General features: G+C 39.8%; 1 protein-coding gene across 7 annotated transcripts in view; it reads left to right on the top strand.

The window, feature by feature from the left end:
- The window catches only part of LOC109630130 (leucine-rich repeat and fibronectin type III domain-containing protein 1-like protein), a 144,991-nt gene that overhangs the window by 60,429 nt on the left and 60,972 nt on the right, over positions 1-23,590 (top strand). For all 7 annotated transcript variants that reach the window (XM_069534953.1, XM_069534952.1, XM_069534951.1 and 4 more), the window contains exon 2: positions 6,737-6,839. The gene's annotated coding sequence lies outside the window, so the exon portion shown is untranslated. The remainder of the gene's footprint in view (positions 1-6,736; positions 6,840-23,590) is intronic.

The following is a 23,590-nucleotide window of genomic DNA, read 5'->3' as shown; positions in this document are numbered from 1 at the left end:
GCTACAGAGCGCTGGTCACCTGTTAAGACAAAGTGGATGAATACAAAACGTATCAAAGTCCAAATCGCACCAAATTCGACACTGAAACTCCTTAGGCCCTTATCAATATGGCAAGTGTGAAGCCTATAAGGTGAACAGTTCTCAACTTATGTGAGCCACATAAACACATATTAGGTTACTGGAATTATTAGAGGGATTAAATACCTAACAGCATCACCATCATTATCATTATGATCATCATCATTATCATTATCATCCCCACAAACACACTTCTGCTTTAGTTTAGATTATTGAGAAAAATGGAACCAGGAAGGGCAAAAGCTACTTGTCAATCCTCCAGGGTATCATACACCACAGCACACATCTCTTTTAGTGATGTGCTTTTAATTTGACACGATGGATACAGGAAGTTGACATAGGAATCAGGATGTCCTAAGTGGTGACCTCCTGCAGAGGCAAAAGACAGAGAGAGGGAAAAGAAGAGGAAAAAAAAAAGAAGAGCTAGAAAGATACATTTCACCAGCAAACCTTAAGTTATACAACTTTTTACCACTTACTGTTTATTGTTTATTCTGACTGACAGGGTACTGTCATAGTTGGATTGATCCCTGACCATACAGAGACAAATCCCAGTGGATCACTGTTTTAAAGCACCGCTGGAAGAAAAGTCTACAGGAAATGATTTGCTGATACATTTTTAGCCTCACGCTGCAGCCTCCTTTAACCACTCAGTGTACCTTCATTGCATATGTGCAAGTGCCAGAGACAGCTTCTATATTTACACCAGTGTGGGGTGTGTGCTTGTATGTGTGTGTGTTGTAACTACAAGTTTGAGCATCCTTAAGTGCATATGGCACATATGTGTGAGCATGGCCAGTGACACAACATTAGAGCTGTTACAAAGTCCAGATAAATGTGTGCCCTGGCGTACACGCTTACACACACATGCACACAAACACGTACGCTTCCACAAACACGGGCACTTAACTTTCTTCCATTATGCTTGTTTGTGTTGCTCTAACAGGCTCGGTTGTCAGAAGAGAGCTTTTAGAGGTCAACACGGCAACATCTAACTACATGATGTGCTCTTTGATGGACAATTTTGCAATTCTGTAATCTAGCTGGCAGTTTCTAGATTATTAGGTTAATTAATGTTTTTATATTTGACAAAATCCCTGCTCGCTCTGCTTATGAGTGTTGTCTCTAATTAGAGTCCAAATTAAATGATTTTCCTGAGATCCATTTGTAGTTTTTGCTGCTTTAATGTAGTAGCAATGTGTTATGTGACTCAAATTCCTCTTGTGTGTTGCATGTGTTCAAATGAAAAAAGACTTTCCTCTCTTTATGGTTTTGGCATCATGGTCCAAATCAGTAGCTGTTGTTTACAGAGGTCCTATGCTTTTCGTCCTTGACTGTCTCAGGATTCAAATCCTCAAGCGTCTTACCTACCGTTGTGTATTGTTTAAATTTTATTAAGTGTGGTTCTTATCAATTCTAACACAGTAAAAACCAAAAATCTGTACTTCTTTTGAGAAGCACAATATCTGCATCAAAGAAGAAATTGATAATGGCCACTGCTTCTTAGTGGCATACCAAATCAACATTCAAATGTAGTTTTGCACACAAAGGCATGTGGTTAAAACTGAATGCCATTAGATTGACAACAGTGTAAGTCTAATAGCTTTTTAAATATCATTTATAAAAAAGGTTGGTCTTTTTTACCTGCATGAGAACGAGGGGGCTTAACAGTTTTTTCATTCCTCTATCAATCTTAGTAGATTAGTCCAACATCTTTACCTCAATCTCAACATAATTACTTTGGACCAGTAACACTGATCTGTCCTGTCACTCAAGTGGCTCCAGAGATGAGATGGTGAGGGGACAGAGGGACAGAGAGAGAGAGAGAGAGAGAGAGTGAGAGAGAGACTGCATGTGCTTTAGTATCAGTATGGCATGTGTTTATGTGGCGGACTGCAGAGCAGAGTGGAGCAGATGGGTTTATAATGAGGAAACAGAATGATTCTGATAATGATGACCAGATAATTATACTGCATCTGAAGGAGGGAGGAAATCGCAGGGATGGTGGATTAAAAAAAAGAGAGGGTGAAAGGAATGAGAGAAAGAGAGGAGAGGGGTGAAGAAGGGCTGGATTCAGTGTATCATGAGAAATGGGAAAGAGAAGAGGAGCAGGACATGATTGCTCACAGGCCATTTAAAAAAAACTCTTTAAATATCTTTTACTGAAACATCTTCACTGTAGGTCTTGGAGTTATGTAACCATAAATATATTTCTCTTTTTCGTGCCGGATGCTTCTGTTAGGTGAAAGACTGAAAGAACATCTACAGTGGGAATATTTTGGGCACATTTTGGACTCATACAAACTTGTTTCAGAATGGATACACTCTCATTTATTAATGCGGCAGGCCCGGGCTTTGCACAGTCTTACGCTTGAGCTGCTTATATGCACCAGTCAGACCTGCTTTATCTACTTTAATGTAGGCCCACTGGGCCGACTGGGCTGGTGCGAGGGGGCCTCCGACCTTTAGGGGGCCTTCAACCCTGCAAGAATTGTGACCTCACAAACACTGAGGTTTATCCCAGCATTTTTATGTCCATACACTAAGACTTTGTGCCCTGGGGCCAGCTGCAGTCTTAATCCGGGCCTGACTTTATGTCGGCAGTTAAGCAGTAAGTGAGTGAGTCTGGTGCAAGGCTCCAGTATCCAGTTCATTGCAATTGAGTTCAATTCAATTCGTAATACTCTGCTTGTCTCTAAATGGGACAAGTTTGCAAACATAAATGCAGGAAAATTCAATCACACACAACAAAGTCGACCTCAACGAATACAAAATGATAAGAAAATAAAAGAGTTGAAACACGCAGGGGTTAATAGCAGTGGATCGTCTGCAGCCATAGTCATTATGTGACAGTGAAGCTGAGGTTGAATAGAAATTGGGAAAATTCGGTAATGGCCAGCTCCTCACAGCAGGAAGATAGCACTAATGGCACATTATTGTGGGGAGACAGACTAGACTTTTAGCTTTTGTGTGTTTTGGGTTGTGTGTTTTAGGTCTTGCAGGATATGTTGCTCAGCTGAGGGTGTTTCTGTCTTGTTTATTTTACACCTCTGAGGTTACTTTTTCAAATTTATACGCTGTTTTTTTCTTACTTTTATGTTCAAAGAGTGTTAGGGAGGCACACACACACACACACACACACACACACACACACACACACACACACACACACATACATGCACACACACACACACACACACACATGCACACACTCAGCTCACTGACAGGTCATTTCACCACAATCTAGCATAGCTGGGTGGAGAGAACAGAGGCTAAATATAGAGGCAAACTGAGCAGAATACCAATGACTTTCAACATCATACAATTCAGACGAGCAGTGAGATGGTTCAAATGAGGCAATTATACAGTGTTTTACAGAGGCAGGTTAATGGGAAGATTAGAATATGTTTTAAGAACAGCTTTTATGAAGAAAACAACTTTAATTGCAGTTTGGTTTTAACAAAGACTTAATCTATTGCATACAATTGAAGAGTGTATTTGTTGAGTATTCAACAAGTACATATTTCAAGATATCAATTATCAGTGCAAATAATGAAAATTGTGTATAAAGTCAATGAAGAGACAACTATAGGATAGTTGTAGAGCAGGTAGAGTTGGCCACATAATGAACTTTAGTAGGAATCTCTGTTTATCTTCTGTATTAATTTGTTCTACAAGATAATTTGGAGAGAAAGTCAGAGTCAGCTCGGGAGGAACGTCCAGCGTTATGACCTTTATGCTAAGTGTGAAAAATAAACCTTGTAGTTTGACAGCTCCTGGAACATTAAGTGACATGATTGCATGTCTTTCATCCAAATCCTTCAGCTGAAAACCAATAAAAACTGCTTTGTTGATTAAAATCTTGACATTTTAGTGCAACACTTTGTGTGGTACATTTGCATAGTTAACACCCTCCACTGGTTGAAATGTGGCTATTGCTATTGAATTTTGCTATAGGCTGATCTGGAGGCATGTGGCATAACCAACTGCTCCCTCTCCATATATCCACCAACCAATTGACTGAACATATTGTGGGAGAGGAGTTTGATGTGGTCTTAGTATTAAGTGTAGCATTATCTTTGGTACCTACTGGCAACACACATTCTCTTAGGGAGACAGTCCACTGCAGAACCAACACACACACCTGTTAAGATATAAAGGACATTATTGGTGGGGATGTCAGTGTGTTTCTGTTTTATTTATATTTTACTTTTTTACTATTTTACTTGGAGATTGATGGTAATTACATAGCTTTACAACTTATTCAAACTAACTAGCCTTCTAATTAATATTGCAGTATCCCTTTCTTGCACTTGCACTGCCTGGGCTACAAGAGCTCTGGCTTTGGGCATAGCTGGGCTGGAGCAAACTGATTGAGCTGATAAGGCTCGGGACCACCATGGTCCTCCACCACACTCATCCCCACTTCAGGGGATCCTGGAGGGGAAAAGTCTTAAGACGACTTTCTCGCAAGGGAGCCATTTGATTCTCTGTCATCCTCCATGTTTTATGGCCAAACATCAGTGACACTGACATCCAGCCCCACCTCCCTCACGCCTCAGTCCCCGCACAGTTTTTAGCATTTATCAAAATCATGCAGTGGGTGGAGTTGGGCTCAGACCTTGGGGTGAAGTTGCACTTTACGTTGGACTTTTGCTAACAAAGCATTGTGTATATTAAATGATGACAGGTTGTTTAATTATAAAATCTTGACGTCAGATGTCAATCAATAATCCTGTAGATTTTCTAGGGCTCACTATCAGTGGTTAATGCATGGTAACTGAAATGAACTTAGGGTGGGTGAAGAGGAAAGATGTGCTTCTGATCAAAAGAGAAAGGCGAAGGCAAATGAAACAGCTTCAAGAGCATAATTTAGAAATTCAATGGGCACAATTGTTTCTTTTAATTAATTAAGATGAGAAGATGAATTAAGTAATTGTAGGTTACAAAATTAAAAATATGATGTTGCAAATTGTTACTTTGAGATAAGAGTCTGTCATAAGAGTTGCCAAATTTAATGGATTGTTGAATTACTGTTTTTTTTTGCATGCTAAGAACCCAGAGGTTTATTTTTCTCCCACTTTGCAAAACTTAAAATAATTTCAGTTCCTCAATGAAGCCAGCAGCAGCTGCCACAAGGGACTCAAACATAGCTGCAGCATCAGCTTGCTACAGCACAGTATCCTCCTGTGTATTATTGTTTCGATAGTAAGCAGCACAACAAAGCATTGAGCTAAAAAGCCGTCAAAAATAGAAGGAACCAACAAAATATATATAATTAACATGGTGCTGTCACTGCTAGAATGTGTGTTTGTGTGTGTGTGTTTTACTTTTATTTTTATTTTTAGAAGTAGGGGGTGCCACTAATACTTTTAATGTCAAAATCATCCTGTGTGTACAAATCTGGTAAAATGCAGCTCCGCACACCACACACGCGACCACCACCTTAAGCAAGTGTGCAGAAAGATCTTCCTACGTGAAGAAAATAGGTTGTATTGTCTTCATCGATGCCGTTAACGGTCTTTGGTAATCTGCAAGGATTCACCTGTGGTATGTGCAGGATGCCATGTTGAGTGTCTGCAAAATGATCTGCTGTCCCACTGTTGTGTCACATTTCTGTTTTTTGTCTTTGTGATGGGACGCCTGAGGGCCTCTGATGTGTGTAATGAATTTCTAATAACCTGCAGCTTGTTAGCTCAGCTGGCTGGAAAACTGACTGCCAGAGTGTCTGCATCCTGTTTGATGTGCACGTGTGTGTGTGTGTCTGTATGCTACTAAAACACAAAAGTACAAAGTGTCAGTTTTAATTTGATAGTAGTTTGATCTGTATTGAATGAATTTTTTTTTTTTTTAAAGTGACACATTTTTGCATCAGCACCCACATTTTGAGATGCCAAAACTATTTACAGTCGAGGCATTGGAAATGTATTATGTTCTTACTTCCAGGCTTCTGCTTGTCACAAATGAAACTAGAGCCTTGATATCTTACTTTAGAAGTGCTTACTATAGCTCTTATGATTCCTTTTTTGAGATAACTAGAAAGAGATAAAGGCGAAAAGACAGAGCATGATCACAGTACTCTGGGTGTATCATATTGGGTTTTCACACTGCATGGAGAATTGTGTCAGGGTTGAGAGCTGCACATTCCCACATTAGAAGAGAGATGGTTCAGACATTGTGCATCTGTCTTGGGTTTCCCTCATTTGTACAGATGAGAGACAAAGGTAATCTAGGTTTTGTATTTTATAAACCTGCAGAAGATTTCAGGAAAATGTGTCTAAAAGCAGCTCTACTGGCTTTCGCCTCAGAACTACTGACAGAACTTCTGTGGTTGACATATGTGGTTTTGCGTGAAATGTCTAGACTATGTGTTGGATTGAAGTGTGATCTGGTATATATACAGTATCCATGTCCCCCTCTGGCTGAACATAATCAAAAATTATTCACACTTCTCTGTTATTTGTGCTGTTCTAAAGCTAAGCGCCTTGTAGAAGGAAAATTGTGTTAATGGATCACAGTGGGCCATCTGGATGCTGTGGGTGGTTACAGCCAAGGACTGGATGTAAAAGGCTTTATATAGTCAATACCACTGAATGCAGGGATATCCCTAAAACATCATGGACTAACCCTTCTACTGTTTCTTTGTTCTCTTCCACAGGTCTTTGGATCCATCTCCTGAGGCCATCTCTCTTTTCAGTCAATCTCCAATCATCACAGCTTACCTTCATGTTGATGAATAAATCACAGCGTACCAGATAGAGGTAGGCGAGGACTCCCACCAAGCTTTTACTCCACTACTCTATTGTTTTTTTGCCCAATGAATTCAAAACTGATTCCACTGTGAACTCTGACACTGCCCTTTCTTTATTATTATATCTCAAACATATGCAAACAGTAATTGGCATTTAAGTTTAATAAAGAATGTGTAGGATATTACATCATCGAAAAATAAACTCACTCACTCACGCTTAATATATGTCTCTTAGTGCTGGGCCATGCTGGCTGACTCGCATGTGCGTGACGGCTACCTGACTGAACTGATGCAGCTCACATGCCAGCATCTGCGCTGTGATGCTGCTACCGCCAGCACCATCTTTTTACATTAGGTTTGCTTTTTATGAAGGAGAGAGAAAATGAGAGAGAGCACCAGAAAAATTCCTCCGCACCTGCTAAATTATTGATATAAGCTGCATTCAGACACGCACTGAACTCCGCAGATCCTCCGTATTTCTTCCGAAGGATGTGCATGTGTGAAACCAAAAGTCAGAAGAGGAGGTTCCAAGTTATCTCTGCCTGGCCCCCATAGTATTAAATCCGCCGAAAGTCAGGAGAATCTGATGAGAGAACACAGCTGGATTCACCACGAGCGAGTGGGATGGCGGTGTAATGATGCTTCTAACACGTGACAGACGCAAAAATAAAAAAAAAAGAAAACCACTATCTCCGGCTGAAAAGGCGGAGCCATACGTGTAGACGAAGATATGAAGAGAGTTTTTGGTGATGACAGTGTCTGTGTGTTGTCAAGAAAATCACGTGATCTCAGCAGCGGAATGAATCTCTTCATGATTGTTACATATTCAGATATAGCCGATACATTGCTTTTATGTTTTATGTGTCAGTATCACCATCAACAGACCGTTCTCCTGTCTATTTTTGCTGGTAACCATGTGCATCACACTTGAAAAATTGGCAAGAAACTCAGAGACTCCCTCGCATCGAGGCGTGCGTCTCACGCAGTCTGTGAAACCTCTTGGAACTGCAGTAAAAACATCCTGTGACCATCACACACAAACGTGGCCCAAACAGTACGCTAAGAGAATACTGCATGTGTTCAACAACTCAATTTCTTTCTTTCACCTGTGGCATTTAGTTGTGCATGAAAGTTAATGTATATTATTAAGCTTAAGTAATTCAAATGTCCATATTTTGGCTGTTTACAGGTTCATCATTCTACCTTCAGGGTTTACTACAATAGGTTTACATGGTGTAATAATGTGTGTGATTTCTCACATGCAGTGTCTCTTTTTACTCTCTGTGTGAAATGCTGTTTTAGCTCTTGGCCTGCCTCCAAAAAGCCCAGCATGCTCTGCTGTGCAAGCTAACTCATTGTTTTGCAATTGGTCAGTTGCCTAGAGTGCATGTCAGAAATGTCACGTCCCTTCCCCACAGGCTGATCAGCTACTGCAACAGTGGTGTTGTACCGATTTGAGCAAAATGTAGTTGCTAGGTGCATGTTAGTTAGTGACGTTGACGCTATACAGAAGAAAACAAGCGAGGAATGCCAGACTGAGACATGTCAGGCTCCTCAGGACTGAGACAGACTCTCTTTGCTGCAGACTTTGGTCTTTGTCAATGAATAGACTTGCAACATGCGCAGAACACTTTGACAAAGTGAAGTTAAGGGAAAAAACCTGGAAAGCACAGTATGTGCACTTAAAGTGTGTGTAAGTAAAAGCTGTGCACCTGTGTGTGCATGAGCAGATTCCACCTACCTTATGCACTGTAGTGTGTGTGTGTGTGTGTGTGTGTGTGTGTGTGTGTGTGTGTGTGTGTGTGTGTGCGTGGGTCTGCAGGCAGGCAGCTAAGCAGAGAAGAGACACTGCTATTAATACTAGATGGATGGATTTAAATGAAAGAGGGATAAGCTGGTATTGTACAACTGTCATCATCAGTTGTCACACTTGCCTGCTGTTGTCTGAACTGAAATTACATTTTAAATTTTCATAACAGTCTTGGTCGGGGGCTGAGGTGAAACCTCAGTGCAACCAATTCCAATGTGTTAAGCTTTACTTTTTTTGGTGGATATAGGAATGTAGAGAGTGATTCAGTCTGAGTCCTCAGCTCACTAGTCATTCGGTTTGATCCGTCAGACTCAGACTTGCCATTTGAAATGCACAAATGACCCAGAAAGCTGTTGTGTGAAATATCTTTTAAGCACATTTTTTTCTTTACACACACTCCTCTGTGCATACAGGGATTCTCAAAGGCTGAGATTTTGTTCCTGATCTGTTATCTAGTATGAAGTCTGTTGAGTTGTCAGCCTGTTGGGAGCAGTGCAGCATTTGTATGTCAGAAGTATTTGACCAGGGTTAGGCCACATTTAAACTTTAATAAAGCAGCTGGGTTTGTAACCAGGGCAGCAATGCACAGACTGTGGACAGTGGAGATTTGGGCCATAACCCTGTCAGAGCACAGCGCAGTTTGACTCTGTAGGCCGCAGGAACAAAGGTCAAGAGAAACAAAATACTCCAGATACTGAGACCGACATGAGCTTTCAATCAGTAGAAAAATAAATCTATCAACTAATCTGTCACTTATCGAGAAAGATTAATGGCAGGTAATGGCTTCACACCTGTTTATGTGTATTATCAAGAGCCCATTGCAGTGTATAAGTGTGGTGCAATTTGGACATGGGATATGTTCAATATTAACTTAATCATTCTGTGACCCATCAACATAAGCATCCACAACAGTGTGATCATTCATGGTAACAACTACTGATTCTCCGGTTCACAGTTCTTGTACTGAGTCGAGCTTCACTGAGCTGTGAATAAACAGGTGAACAGCTCTTTGTCGCAGCTCCAGGGTTCTGTAGCCTAAGTCCTGCAGTCAGTCTTTACTTACTGTGGCTCAATTGCTGTAGGTCACTTTTACAGTTTCAGAAAGAAACCAGCATCACCACAGGTGAAAACAAGCAGATCATTCCACACAGGCAGGATTAGAAGAGCCACTGAGAGTGCAGTGCAATAAGAAGAAGAAGAATTGAAGACCTGAAATTATCCACTTTCCATTTATTCAACAACATTTGCATTGACTGGACATTTCGTCTGTCCTTAGTCAGGCTTTGTGCAAGTGTCAGGGGCACCTAATCACTTTGGGGTATACGTGTAATTGCTTCTACTAAATATGGAAAACCTCAACCTCAGGTGCTCTGCCCACTTCTTCACTTTCTGCTCATTTTCAGAAGCACAAAAAGTTAGGATCTTTTTTATTGGGCTTTATCTCTGGTGGATCTGTCATCAAAAGGTGGCCACTGGCTGCTGCCCAGAGAGCACTCATAAAGCCAGGTCACACAATCAGTTAATGCCACAACACTTCTCCCAACATTTTATGGCAGTGTAGGTGAACAATTTTCCCCAGCACTTTTGGCCAGCAGTATTTTCTGTTATTGCTTTATATCTCAGGTTTTAATAGTTTTATGTATTTTATTACCTCCGTGTGAGGTCCTTGCCTTTAGAGCTTGTGTTAGTGCAAGAAGTACTTTTATTTTTTCTTTGCCGCTTGGTCACCAAAACAGAAATGCTCTACATTATGAGTAAAGTGGTTTCAGATTTAAGTTAAAACCTGTACAGTTAACACAACCTCCACATATTCAGAAATCCACCATGTGCACATATTGGTAATTTTTTGTGGACGACAAAATAAACATAATAATTTTGTACACATGTAAAACATACTGATCCAAAAATATGTATACATTAGAAATATGTACTTTAAAGGTTTTTCAGATGTGCCCATTTTTTATGCTCCCTCCTGCCGTCTCTACACATAATTATCACACGTAACGAAAGGTAATGACATCATCATGACCACACAACATGATGAAGTAGAAGATGGAGGTCAAAGAGAATAAAAAAAGAACCTTCGTTTCCAACTGTTGTCACAACAATTTACACTGCACATGACAAAACGTACTGAGGTCATCAGAAGCGTAAAAACCGGATGAGGCCGTAGACAGAGACTTTAGTTTCCGCTGCTATGGCAATGAATGTTTTAGCTTTTATTGTTCTTGATTTAAAAAGGATGATGTAAGCAACAATCTCCCGTGAACAGTCAGTAGACGCCTGAAGGACATTCGTTATCACAGGGCCAAAGAAGAGGAATACATTTATCCAAAGAACATCAGTTGTTTGACTTCTTATTTAAACAAAGTGCTACTTCACATTATTCTCAGTTTTACATGGTCAGCTAGCTGAGATTCTGTAACTTGGATAAAAACTGTTTATTCACCAGAGGAGTCAGCAGTTTCCATGCTAATAGATTTTTGTGTGAATGCAGCACTCTCATCCTGGTCTTCTGGGCCATTACAGTAACACTGTTTCACATGAAAGCCAGTAAGGACACAAAGTTGTATAAATAAAGTCTGATTCTTTTGCATATTGCTCACTGCCACAGGAAAAAAGAAACCCCCTGTCCCAGAGTGAGAGGCTGTTTGTAGCTGCACTGAGGACGAGTTGTATGTGAACTTCAGCAAGAGTCTGTGTGAAGTGTAATTTCACTACAGAAGCTTTTTACAGCCAGAATATTACTGCATATTAACAGGCTTACACACCATTTCAGCAGTGGTTTGAAAAACGCTTTCATTTCAGAGGTTACACAACGAGTGGCACCACTATTCTTTCTTTCTTTTTCTTCTTGCTTGCAGCCCTGCCTTCCTTAAGCTGTTATATTTCCCACCAGCACCCACGAGAAACGTCTGCCATGAGCAGTTTATTCGAGAGAACCAAGCGGTTGAAAGCGTTTTAGTATGTTTAGTTTTTTACAGAGCTGCTAAATAGCTACTGCAAAGGCAAAGAATTATACATAGACATGCGGTATCACTCCAGCACTGACGGATGGAACTTAGATGAGGCGTTTCTGACATTAAAATAACTTTTTTCAAATAAGAGTTCAGTATGAGACGTCAAGTCCGACAACTAACTTCTTATCAGCCTAATGATTTCAGAGATTTTTCAAGATTTCTTCTTTGAACTAAGTGATATCTGTAACAATACAGTCTAGTTTATTTTATGTCTTTATCCCCCTGTGAAATCTTCATAGAGAACACAGTTGGCTTAAATAAAGTGTGCAGTGTGGTATCAGAAACATTCAGCTTATCTAAAAGTAGTTATCTCTGAAATTGAGGGGGGTTGATGTGAGGGAATTGGATATCTAACGTCTACATTTCTAGGAGTTTACGATGCACTTAGAAAGATCTGAATATGTCACAATGATTCCTGTGTGTGCGTTTGTATATGGGGCGGATGGTTGTGTCATGTGTTCTCTTTGGGGAGTCTTTTTACACAGTGTACGAGAAAGAGGCAAATGCCAACCAGGTCCCCAGAAACATTTCTGTTGTGCTGAAGTTGTTCAGCTCTGTTGGCTTTTGTGCACATTGCAGCGTTTCTGCATTTGCAAGTTGTTTTTTGGGTTGTCACATTGATGAATATGTTTCCACTGTGGGTTTGCGGTTCTTCAATTTGTTTGTGTTGTCAGGTTGTAGTGGTTTCATATTCTCTTGCCTGCACAGGAGCATCTCTGCTTTCACATGAAAATCGGCTTGACCTTTTATTTGGAATACATGTCATGCTGACCACCTAAAGAGGGCTCTGGTACCGATAAGTACATTGACACAGGATAATGTCATGTTCTTCCATCATAATAATTGATTGCACCTTTTCTTAACACAGCATCAGAAGCACACATATAAGATCAAGTCCGGCTTATTCAATATAACGAGTTGACATTTTGCTGAATGTGCCTTTGCTTGTTCCGATTCATTTCAACTAATTTAGGTGATTTAAACGTAGTGGTATTTGACAAGATGGGCTTAATATGGGTAAAGCAGTCTGCTGTAGCTTTTTTCCCACACACCCAGATGCATACACATATGTCTATGACACTTTGAAGCCATCCAGGTAATTGGTCTGATGTTCCTTTTCAAGAGCTGAGATTTTTTCAACAAACAGCTGCCGCTAACCAGCTCCACTCAAACACAGAAACACAGGTGGAGCAGCACACTGTGTGTAGTCCTTTACACCAAGAGTGCAACTGAGCACTTTTCACTGGAAATCGTGTCTGTTTATCTAAAGTTCTCTCCAGTCTCCAAACACAAGTAGTAAAACTTCACCTGTCCAAACTCTTTGGATGTAAACTGGAAGCTTTTCGTGTGTCTATAGGCAGCTTTGTTATCGAAGAGCACAGTGCTAGCATTGTTGCCTCACAGCAACAAGGTTCTGGGACAGAAGCCGAAAGTCTTCTGTGTGTGGTTTGCATGTCCTCCCCGTGTTCTCTGAGATTTATCTGAAGTATTCGGCTTCCTCACACAGTCCAGAACATGCAGCTTCGGTAAATTGACAACTTTAAATTGGCTTTACTTATGTATGTGAGTGTGAATGGTTATTTGTGGCTGGTGACCTATCCAAGGTGTACCCACCTCTCACTTAATGTCAGCTGGGACTGGCTCCAGCTCAGCGGTATAAACAATAGTAATAATAACAATGGATTTGTTGAAGTGCAGTTAACAAGCCAGTTGAACGTTTCTGCGGGTCTGCCTGTGGACATTATGGCAGCATGCCAAATGTGGGCCAAATTTAATGAAAACTGCACATCATCAGAATAAAAGTGATGAAACTGCTTGTATCTGTGTGCATCTTAAAGACTAGAGATTTCCAAAGCTCTGTAAGGTCTAATTGTCAAGTTGGTTCTCATAAAGGTAGAAGTACAATTACTAACACACACACACACACACACACACACACAGTAACTTATTTATGATCCTTGTTTCCGTTGCTTCTCTTTGCCTACAGACAGAAACGCTTTTTACCGACCAGCTGCACAGTCTGGAAGAACAGTTTGCCTGTCAGCTGAAGCATGCCTCAGGTTCCACACCTGAACAGCTCTCACTTTACAACATGTGTTTATGGCCATTCCTATTGCTGACTGTATGCATTTTAATTTAATGCAGACTGCATGTGCAAATTGTAAAAAGTAACAGCATTTACTTTCATATGTTAGGAGTTATGATGATTTACTTTTTACAGATACACAGCAGTTATTATCTTTGCTATATAGATCATACAACCTTGTTGACATTAACTTTCTGTTTGATTCGCTCCTCGTCAAGTGCTTTTGATAAAACTGTCTAAAATCCAAAGCATAATATGGATGTGTCATCTGAAAAGCACCGATTGAATGTGTCTGTTTGGGAGCTGTGATCTCGCACTGATGACTTCTTTCCTTGAACATCTCAATCTGACAATGCAAAACATTCCGCTGTTTACCACAACATTTTTAAGAGCAGATATTTTACTTTTCACTCTGAAGGACTGAAACAGAAAGAAGAAATATAACATATATACATTTGTTTATATAATTATTATATATAATAAAATAAATTATATAAATGCAGTACTGCTAAAAAAAATCAGATCAGTTTGCTTAATATTATTATTTTTTTTTTCATACTATCATCTGGACACTTCATTGTGATGTTTTCCTATGTTAACTAAATGCAGTGATTGTAGGTGAAAGATTGATGTGTACAGGAAGGACAAGGACACGTCAAGTCCAACCTTGTTATTCACTCCCATCTTGTCTTGTTACTCACCACTATTGCAGCTCAGACCCAATCTGAGTCAATTATTTAAACTAAAATTTAGGATTTGTCAAAAACAAACAATCTATCACCTGAAGTTATGTTTTACTGTCAGACGGTGCATTTAACTATTTGAATCTAATTGATCTGTCAGGAAACTTGAACAATTTATTCACATGTGGATGTACATGCAAAATGCATTTTTAGCTGTGGCTACGTGGTTCTGTGCAATCTATGCTTACAAAAATAGAAAAATGCTTTGTTGTTATATTCATAGAAACACTGCTGGTGTTTTGTATCTATATGTGTCAAAACAATGCTTCCACTCTGATAATCAAAGGTGTTGTTAAGTTGTTTGTTGTGCAGAATTCATTGCCTACTAACAAAGACCAGGCCACTTAACCATACAGCAGGTATTCAATTTAAATGTTTGAATGGATTGGATGAAGTGTTAATAATGGAGTGGAGGGTCAAAGGTAGTGGACAAGGGGGTGAGTCAGAGGCTGAATGCAGGAAGAGAAGTGTGATGAAGTAGAGGTGCGGAATAGATTTGAAAGTCAATGTGCCAATGAATAATGATAATAAATATGCAGCTGATGGAGAAAAGGACCATAACTTGAATGGCATTAAAGATGCAGTGTAAAGGATTTAGAGGAAGCTATCAGTAGAAATTGATTTAGGTTTCGATTTTTGGTGTTTTCATTACTTTTGAATGACCCTTTCAGATTTACATCAGGAGCAGGTTCTTCTCCCCAGAAAGTTTCATGTTACAGTGCCATGTTTCTACAGTAAGGCCGTGAAGATACTTGGAAGGGCCTTTTCACATCTTTCTATATGGTAATATCATTTACATTCGAAATTTTCAATTGCACTGCGGGTAATTTCCCTCAAGCAGGCTATGCAATCTTGACGTGGGAACATCTTCAAGAAAGGATTTCATCCCTGAAGTGATCAGCACTTCTTCTATATCCTTTCTTCTTGAATGAGGAAGAAGCAAAGGGAACATTTCTGTGGTGTCATGTTGCTTTACTGGAACCAAGCGCAGTGAGTGTTATATTTCTTCTCTTTGTTCAGGTCAAATAAACTTGCCACAGACAAAGCCACTCACTAAGCAAACTGAAAGAATAAATAAGTTTCGACACAGCTAAACAGGCTGTGTGATTGAGACTGATGTTTGGTTATTACCTCCGCCAAGTACGTTAGGTTTTCAATCCTTCCTGTTGGATTATGTTTTGCTTCTCGGCAGCATTACGCAAAGAGTAAAGCATGGATCTACATCTCATATGTGCAAGTTTATGTTTGTTGGTGCAACGTGATGGAATTGAGGCCTGTTGGGCCTTGGAGGAGGAACATGCTCTACTGAGTGCCATTCTAGCAATTAGGTTAGCTTTGTTATCAGAAACCAGGTTCTGCATTGCTGTTGTGTGACATATACCCTGCACTAAACTCCTCGGCATGCTGGCTGTAATGTCTGATTGCACCTGCTCTCTTCTCATCCTCCCGAGTGTTTATTCTGCTGCGTCATGCTACAGCCAGTCTCACACCATCCTTTCTATCCAGATGTGGGTCAGTCCACCCCGCTGTGCTGTGACCTTCATTCAAAGGCATCTCAAGGGGTGTCTCATGTTTTCACCTTTGTGCACTGTCATAGGTATGAATATACAACATGCCAGCGCATATCATGGTAAAGGTAAATACTTGAATAGATTTCCCACCCAGACACACTGGATAAATAGGAAATCTAAATATTCTATTGAAGTAGAGAACCATGGCAGCCATGTAATTCCCTAAGCTGCCTCTGAAAGCCATAATATTCATATTTCTTCATAGCAATAAAACCATATTACCATATGAAGGCCATAGGATAATATTAGCTCTCTGTGTGCCTCTCCAGTGGCAGGGATCAGTTCAAAGCACAGCCCAAAGCATGGGTGCATGTGTGTGTGAGAGAAACAGATAGTGTGTGTGTATACATATGTGAGTGTGTATGTGTGTGTATCTGTAACTGAGTGTGTGTGATCAGTTCCCTGAAGCGACAGCTGCACGCTAAGTTCCTGAATGGAGGAAGCTTCTCTGTGATGACTACCAAGTGGCACACGTCTCTAACATCTTTTCTCTCCTTCTTTCTCCTCCTTTTCCTTTCCTCTTCATCCTTCTCTTTAGTGATTTTACGCTCATGTCATGTTGCCACTGTCCTGTGCTCTGTTACATCCCCTCTCTCTAGATATTTCCACCCTCTTAGTTATCTACCTCTTCTCCCATCCTCTATTACCTTTCTTCTGTAATATCATTACTCCACAATCACCATGATCACGGATCCCTACTGCTTGCTGCAGCGCTCTGCAAAATTACACAAATTCGTCACAGATAAACCTGGATAAAACCCGAAATAAGAGCGGAAGAAAGTGGGGGACGGGGTGGAAGGAAGCATCAAGGGAATAAAGGAAGGGAAGCTGGGAAGCAATGAGAAAGATGGAGAAATAAAAGATGTCAGGGAGAATGAAAAGTGATTATCAATGAGATCATTAACGAAGGGTGGCTAAGTGAGTAGGAACATGGGGAAACCTGATGTAAACTAAGGGTCTATATTTAGTTGTGTTTCAGATTGGAAAAGTGCAGAACACCATTAACTACACTGGTAAGTATTTGGAGAGATCTTGAGTATGTGTAAGATAGAGTGGAAACCATGAACTGTGTTATTCATGTGGTCTCTTCATGGCTTGTGATTTTCAAGGACAAAGAATTGGAATATAAAAAAAAGAACAGATATAAAGTTGGTAGCAAAACACCACCACTGGCCAGTATTTGTTTTCTTCATCTCCACTTCACTGGCTTTATGAAAACCTACATGCTTACATCCTCTTTGAAGTTGATCATTTCTCAAGGTCGACTCTTCCAGCATATCGAATAGCTCGTTATCAAACGGCTCCTAGATCTTCATCACCCTCAGATTCCCTTGGTTGCGCTTACAATGCATTCACGTTGCAATCTTTGTCAACCTTCCTCTGTGCTATGCCTACCTCTTTACTCCTCGTCTTAACATTAACACCAGTGGAATATGAATAGAAAAGAGTGCAACCTTTGTTTGAGAGTGAAACAGAGCAGGGAGACACATGGGACAAGAAAATGCTAAACAAGGAGGTTTCATGTTTTTATCTTGGGCTTTAACGACAGAAGTTTTAGGGGGAGGATGGTTTTATGCTTGGATGTGTTTTAAAAAGCTGGTAAAAAAAAATGAAATACACTTCAAGGTTATTGTCCCTGTTTTGGCTGTTTCTACTGCAAACAAAGCAACCACGATGCTGAGTGGTATGTCTCAACCAGAAATGAAATGAAGAAAATAGAAGAAAAAAAAGTGGAGGACGCAAAATGGCCAAAAATTATATAAGAGTAAAACCCGTCATGATAAATCTCACATTATTATTTCATTTAGGTTTAAATACTTTGCTCCTCAGTGAAGTTTGTGGTTTCAAACTCTTAATGAGCAGAAAATGACAAACATTTAATAAAAATTTTGCAAATCTGAGGTTCGATCAATTATGTGTTGTACATCATCACTGTGCTTACATAAAGTATAAGGAATACATTAATATATATTGGACTTTTATTTTATTACCATTTCTGAATATGATAATGCAATAATTATCTAAATGGGGTCAAACTTCTCTTGGACCATAATGAAAACTAATAACAAATACCTTCTTGGATAGGAAGCAAAATAAAAATGCAACAACCTAGCAGTAACATGATAATGGAAAGAGGAACTGATTTATTCAGGATTTAATTTGCCAAAATTGACAATTTGTACAAACATTTAATGGGAAAAAAAACCTGCTATTTTTGCATTGACAAACACAAGGTTAGAACGAGACATAGCAACAGGCACAACTTTATATTACACAGGTATATAAATAGACTCTTTGATGTTCGGAGCTGATAACAATGTCATAAAGGTCCTGTTAGTTATGTTTAGAAGAGGGGTGACGTGACACACTTTCACACACACGCACACATACACTGATGCTGTCATTTTAGTGATCTGACCAGTGGGAGGCCAACAGACATTTGCTAATGGCTCTCTTGTTACATGACTCCTTCCTTTTCCTCTCTTTCCTTTTATGTGTCTTTCTTGCTGTCTGCTTTTCTGTTTCTTTTTCTTTTGTTAATCTTGTTCTCCTGGAGAAAACAAAAGACAATGACAAGAGAGGTGTATAGTATGTAATGTGACCTGAGTTTTATGATGTTCATAAAAAAAATGTTTCAAGAGGAAGGGACGACACACAGAGAGGAGACAGAGCAGCAGGGATGTGTGTGTCAGTGGTTTGTATTACAGTAAACCAGAGGCTGCGGTTAGAGTTGCGATAGAGTGCAGAGCGGCAAACATTGATGCACCATGCAAGTAGCCACAATCACCTCATTATCTACTGTACTGCTAGCGAGGGGACGCAGTGTTAGGAAGACGACACAGCAAGGGGACAGGGAGAAAGAACACAGACTGGGAAAAAACTGAGGATGACAATGACTGAAGAGGAGAACAAGATTAACAGAAGGGAAGAAACAGAAATGGAGACAGAGTGTGGAACGACAAGAAAGTGACGTAAATAGAGAGAGAAGAGGGGAAAGCGAAAGAGCCTTGTAACAAGAGAGCCATTAGCAAATGTCTCTTTCCCTCCCCGGCTCAGTCTCTGAAAGACAGCATTACTGTGTGTGTGTGTGTGTGTGTGTGTGTGTGTGTGTGAGAGAGAGAGAGAGAGAGAGAGAGAGAGAGAGAGAGAGAGAGAGAGAGAGAGAGAGAGAGATCCCAGTGGTGTATCAGTTTCACATTGGAGGTGAAAGTTTGTCTGAGCAACTGTGTGTGTCAGCACTGGTGTATCTATGTGGATATGTCTATTTACTGAGTAGCCAACTGTGGTACCTGAGCTGCACAGTGTTTTTGACAGAGAGACACACAGAGATAGACTGAAAAATTGACCCTCTAATCAAGAATGTAATAATATTGTCATTGATCTTAATGTTTCACTATAAAAAAGCAAAACTGCCAATGATCACAACAGTCACAATATATAACACACCTCTGCTCATCTTTCCACACATTTGAATAGAACATAACACCGATAAAGGTCCATTTAGCTGTGAAATGATCAACTTTTCTATGTCAGTTTTCAATATTTCCATTACTTTTTGATACATGTTAAGTTTATCTCCCTATGTGGGGCTCCTTCTTCACATTTTCTTTGAGGCTCACATTTATTGTCTGGCATGTTCCATGTTTTCAGCTGTTGAAATAGTAACAAATCAACTTATTATGCATATCATCTTGGTGGAGTTTCTCAGAGAGGGTAAAGCAGATTGTTCTATAAGTTGGCGGTTACTGCCTATTCAAATTCAGCCAAACAAAGATGTAGTAAGTATAAAGTCATTATATTACAATATAGAAATCCATATTCATCATTTGAGACAGAGGCCAAGCTGTGTTAGAACTGTACATAATCCCTAATTAAAATCAAGATTGCAGTTCCAGGTTGAATATTGTCTGATGACCCATTTATACCAGCCTCAAACATGGGTTTATTCATGGGTCAGTGTGTTGGCTTCCACAAGTAATAATGGTTAAATCACAGGGGATATAATGAATGCAGAGTCTGAAGGGTAAAGGCAGAGGACAAGAAAAGGTTGAAGGAAGTATTCAGGAAGAGGGGTGATTACTTTTCTAACCTCCCTTTGAAATTAAAAGCCATGTTATAGTGTATTCTTCCAGATTGTTACCTCTTTAATTCTCAAAATGTTAAGTGAGCCAAGAAGAGGCTTAATTTCCCCAATATTTCTTATCTTGCACAACACATTTCAGATAAATGTAACTTTGTAGAAAATCGAAATAACTACATTTGAAGGTCTTTGCGTTCTCCTAAGGACACAGCATTTGAATGGGGTTACTGTTGAGGCAGATGAACATGCAAGTGGAAGATTTCCTCATTAATTGTGAGAAAGTGAGCAGCACAGCTCATTGGCCATAATCATACTGATCCCCACAGAGAAAGTGTCTCCTCTCACATCCTCCTCTGGGAGGTCTGGGTCTGCCACCCACACATATTCTAAGCAAGGCCATGTGAACATGGATCAGGCCAAAAGATGGTTATCAAAGCTCTATGTCTGGTTTCTCCAGGAGCCTGAGAAAGATTTCTTCAACATGTTCACACATAAGCCACTTTAAACACTAAAGTTGAAGGTTATTTCATTTTCCACATACTTGTAATGATCAATTTTAAACATTACAATACAATAACACTTTATTAATCCCGAAGGCAATTTGGTGTGGGCAATTAGAAAAAAAAGTCCAACAAACTGCATGTGTTGTATGTGAGTGTGTGTGTGTGTGTTTTTGCATTGCACTGTGCACTGACAAACATCCACTAAATCAATAACACAATAAAAGAGCTGTTCAGTTGTGGTGAGCTGGAATAGCAGTTTCTTTACTGGATTGTATACAGTGGACACTAGTCCAGGGATGCTCAGTTAACAATTTGTTTTTTCTGCTACTTGGTTTAAGTGAAAGAAACAAAGAACTAAGCAAAGTGGAATTTAGAAAATAAGAATTTGTCAAACATTTTACAACTGAATCAGAAGACTGATGTGAGAGGGCTGTGCATAGTGCAGAAATCACATGGAAATGACGCCTTTTAGCTCGCTCCATTTAGTTAGCTCCCTATTTTAGGGATTTAATTTATGTTTGGGGCAGTTTGTCTTTGTAATCTTGAAATGGGGAAACACACAGCAAAGGACCAGGTTGGAACAAAACCTGTGGCTGCTGCTGGATGACTCAAATCCCCATAAATGGGGTTTGACTCCTGGAGATGGATTCGTCAACAGGCTCAGCTGTTACGATTTCATTTTAGTGACAGGACCTCAATTTCGGATAGTTTTGTCAAAACACAATTTTTCAAAATCAACTTCAATGCTCAGTAATTATGTTGTGATGTAGTAACCTTTTTTCCATTTAGAAATCCAAGACTTTGTTTTAAACTGTGCTAAAAGAATCGTTTCAATGGACTTGGCTGCTCAGCTATCACACTACTGCACTGCAACAGTCGCTGTGGTCCAGAGGTTCCTGAAGTCTTTACTCACTCTGTGTTGTTAATACACACATTTCACTGTAATCACATTAGATAATGAGTTCCTCACTACACTGTGTTCATTAGGGCTTTAAATGGGCTGATGCTGAATTCCCATAGATATGAATTGATGTGGTTGATGAGGAGGCAAAAATGTGTGATGAGGGACTCATCAGATCTTTGCCGGGTTCCCCCAACAAATGAAGTAAAATACAATAGAATTAGAAAAATATGTCATTAAAATGTAATTTAATGGACTCTGTGATATTGTGAATAAAAGCCTTAGTATGTTTGTTTCCATGATGATGCAATGTTTGTCTTGGACAAAAATAAAAAGTGAACCCTCACACTGTTACTGCACTCTTTATACAACACATGGGCAATTTCTGTATCTCTCTCTTGTCTCTGAATGTGTCTCTCTCCCCATATTCCCTCTCTCTTGCAGCAACACTCCAGATTCATTACTTGTGAGATCTCCAGACCAATCTTGTACTTTCTCACAGCTCCCATACACACACTCTCACAACACCCCCACAACCATAACACATAGACACACACACGCACACTCTGCCCACCTCCTCACTGTTACCATCCATGTGTCATTCGTCGTTGCTAAGTTACAGGCCCCTACCAAGTTTCTTATTCTTTTTTTTCCAGCCAATAAAAGCTTTGCTTTCACCAGTGGTTTCGACAGATACCCCATTCTATAGTAGCCCTTTGTTTTTTTTTTTAGCTTTATCTCTGTTCATTGCTTTGTCTTCCCATGGTCTCCATCTGCCTTTCATTCATTTCATGAACTCTTTGCTTTGAAATCAACGTTTGGATCCAGATCTTGATCTATTCAACGGAATAGAACAAAATGATGTATACTTATTGGGAAGGCAAATGGAAGATAGACAGTACATGAAGTGCTGTTTTGTTTCATTCACAGTTGGCATAGTGTTGAGGCAAGAGCAGAAACTGCACAGATTTGTGTTACTGTTAATAACTCAAGCGTTATAGGGAGACTAAGCTGCAGCAGAGAGCTGCACAACTGTTGCCCTGTGCATGGGTACATATGGATTCAAACACACAAGAGTGCACCCGCTTAAATTAAAACAAGAGTGAGTGTGTGCACATTATGGCTTTGTGTGTATGCAGCAGATGGATGCTGCTGATTTCCAGGTCGTTAACATCCCAGTGTTCTTATTATGATGTACTCCGCAGATATAGATAGCACATACATGCACACACATTGCATTCAATACATGTGGCTACACTTGTGTTCACACGAGAACATAAGCAAGCATATACGGGCAGCAGCAAGCATGTCATATAGTAAAGCCAGGAGCACTTAGATTCTAAAAAGTTATTTGCACAACACATTTATCTTAAATGTGACGCACAAGATAAGTAATATTGAGGAAAATTTACCTTTTTTCAATTTAGTTCACATTTGAATTAATACAAATCTCACAGGAAATTATAATAACAATACATTTTAAGTCCTGAGACAAATCTTTTAAAATGTCAGGGGTTTTATTTTGAAATGGAGGAAATAAAAGTAATCGCACCTCTCCTAATATTTTCTTTAACCCCTTTTCTAACTTTACCCTCCAAACTCCTTATTTACAAAATGAACCAGGACAAATCAACACCTGGTTGTGGAGAGGAGGTGAATGGAAAAGTAATAAGCAAATAAATTGCCTTAAAACAACTCTGGGTTGTGTTTTTCTTCTAGGGACAAACTCTATATAAATAAAGCTAATGTTGCATCCCTTACTAGGTTCTGAAATTATAATTTAATGTGTGAATGTACATGTTACACCTTTAGATATGACGTGTGGGATGGAGGTTCTGTGCTTAATAATGGGACTGTGTGGGGAAATTAGAGGGTTAGTGAGGCCAGTAGGCAGAGCTAATGGAGGGAATAGTGTATTGGGGTGTGATAGGAGTTGAAGACGTGCCCAGGGAGGGTGTGTGGGGAGTGAACAATCAATCATGTGGAGTGAATTGTACACCGTGCTGCAAGTTAGCCTCTAGAATTCAGCTACATCGCACATTGGGT

This window comes from Paralichthys olivaceus, chromosome 11, assembly GCF_024713975.1.
Source record: "Paralichthys olivaceus isolate ysfri-2021 chromosome 11, ASM2471397v2, whole genome shotgun sequence".
Taxonomy (NCBI): domain Eukaryota; kingdom Metazoa; phylum Chordata; class Actinopteri; order Pleuronectiformes; family Paralichthyidae; genus Paralichthys; species Paralichthys olivaceus.
This window is presented reverse-complemented; position numbering and strand designations above follow the sequence as displayed.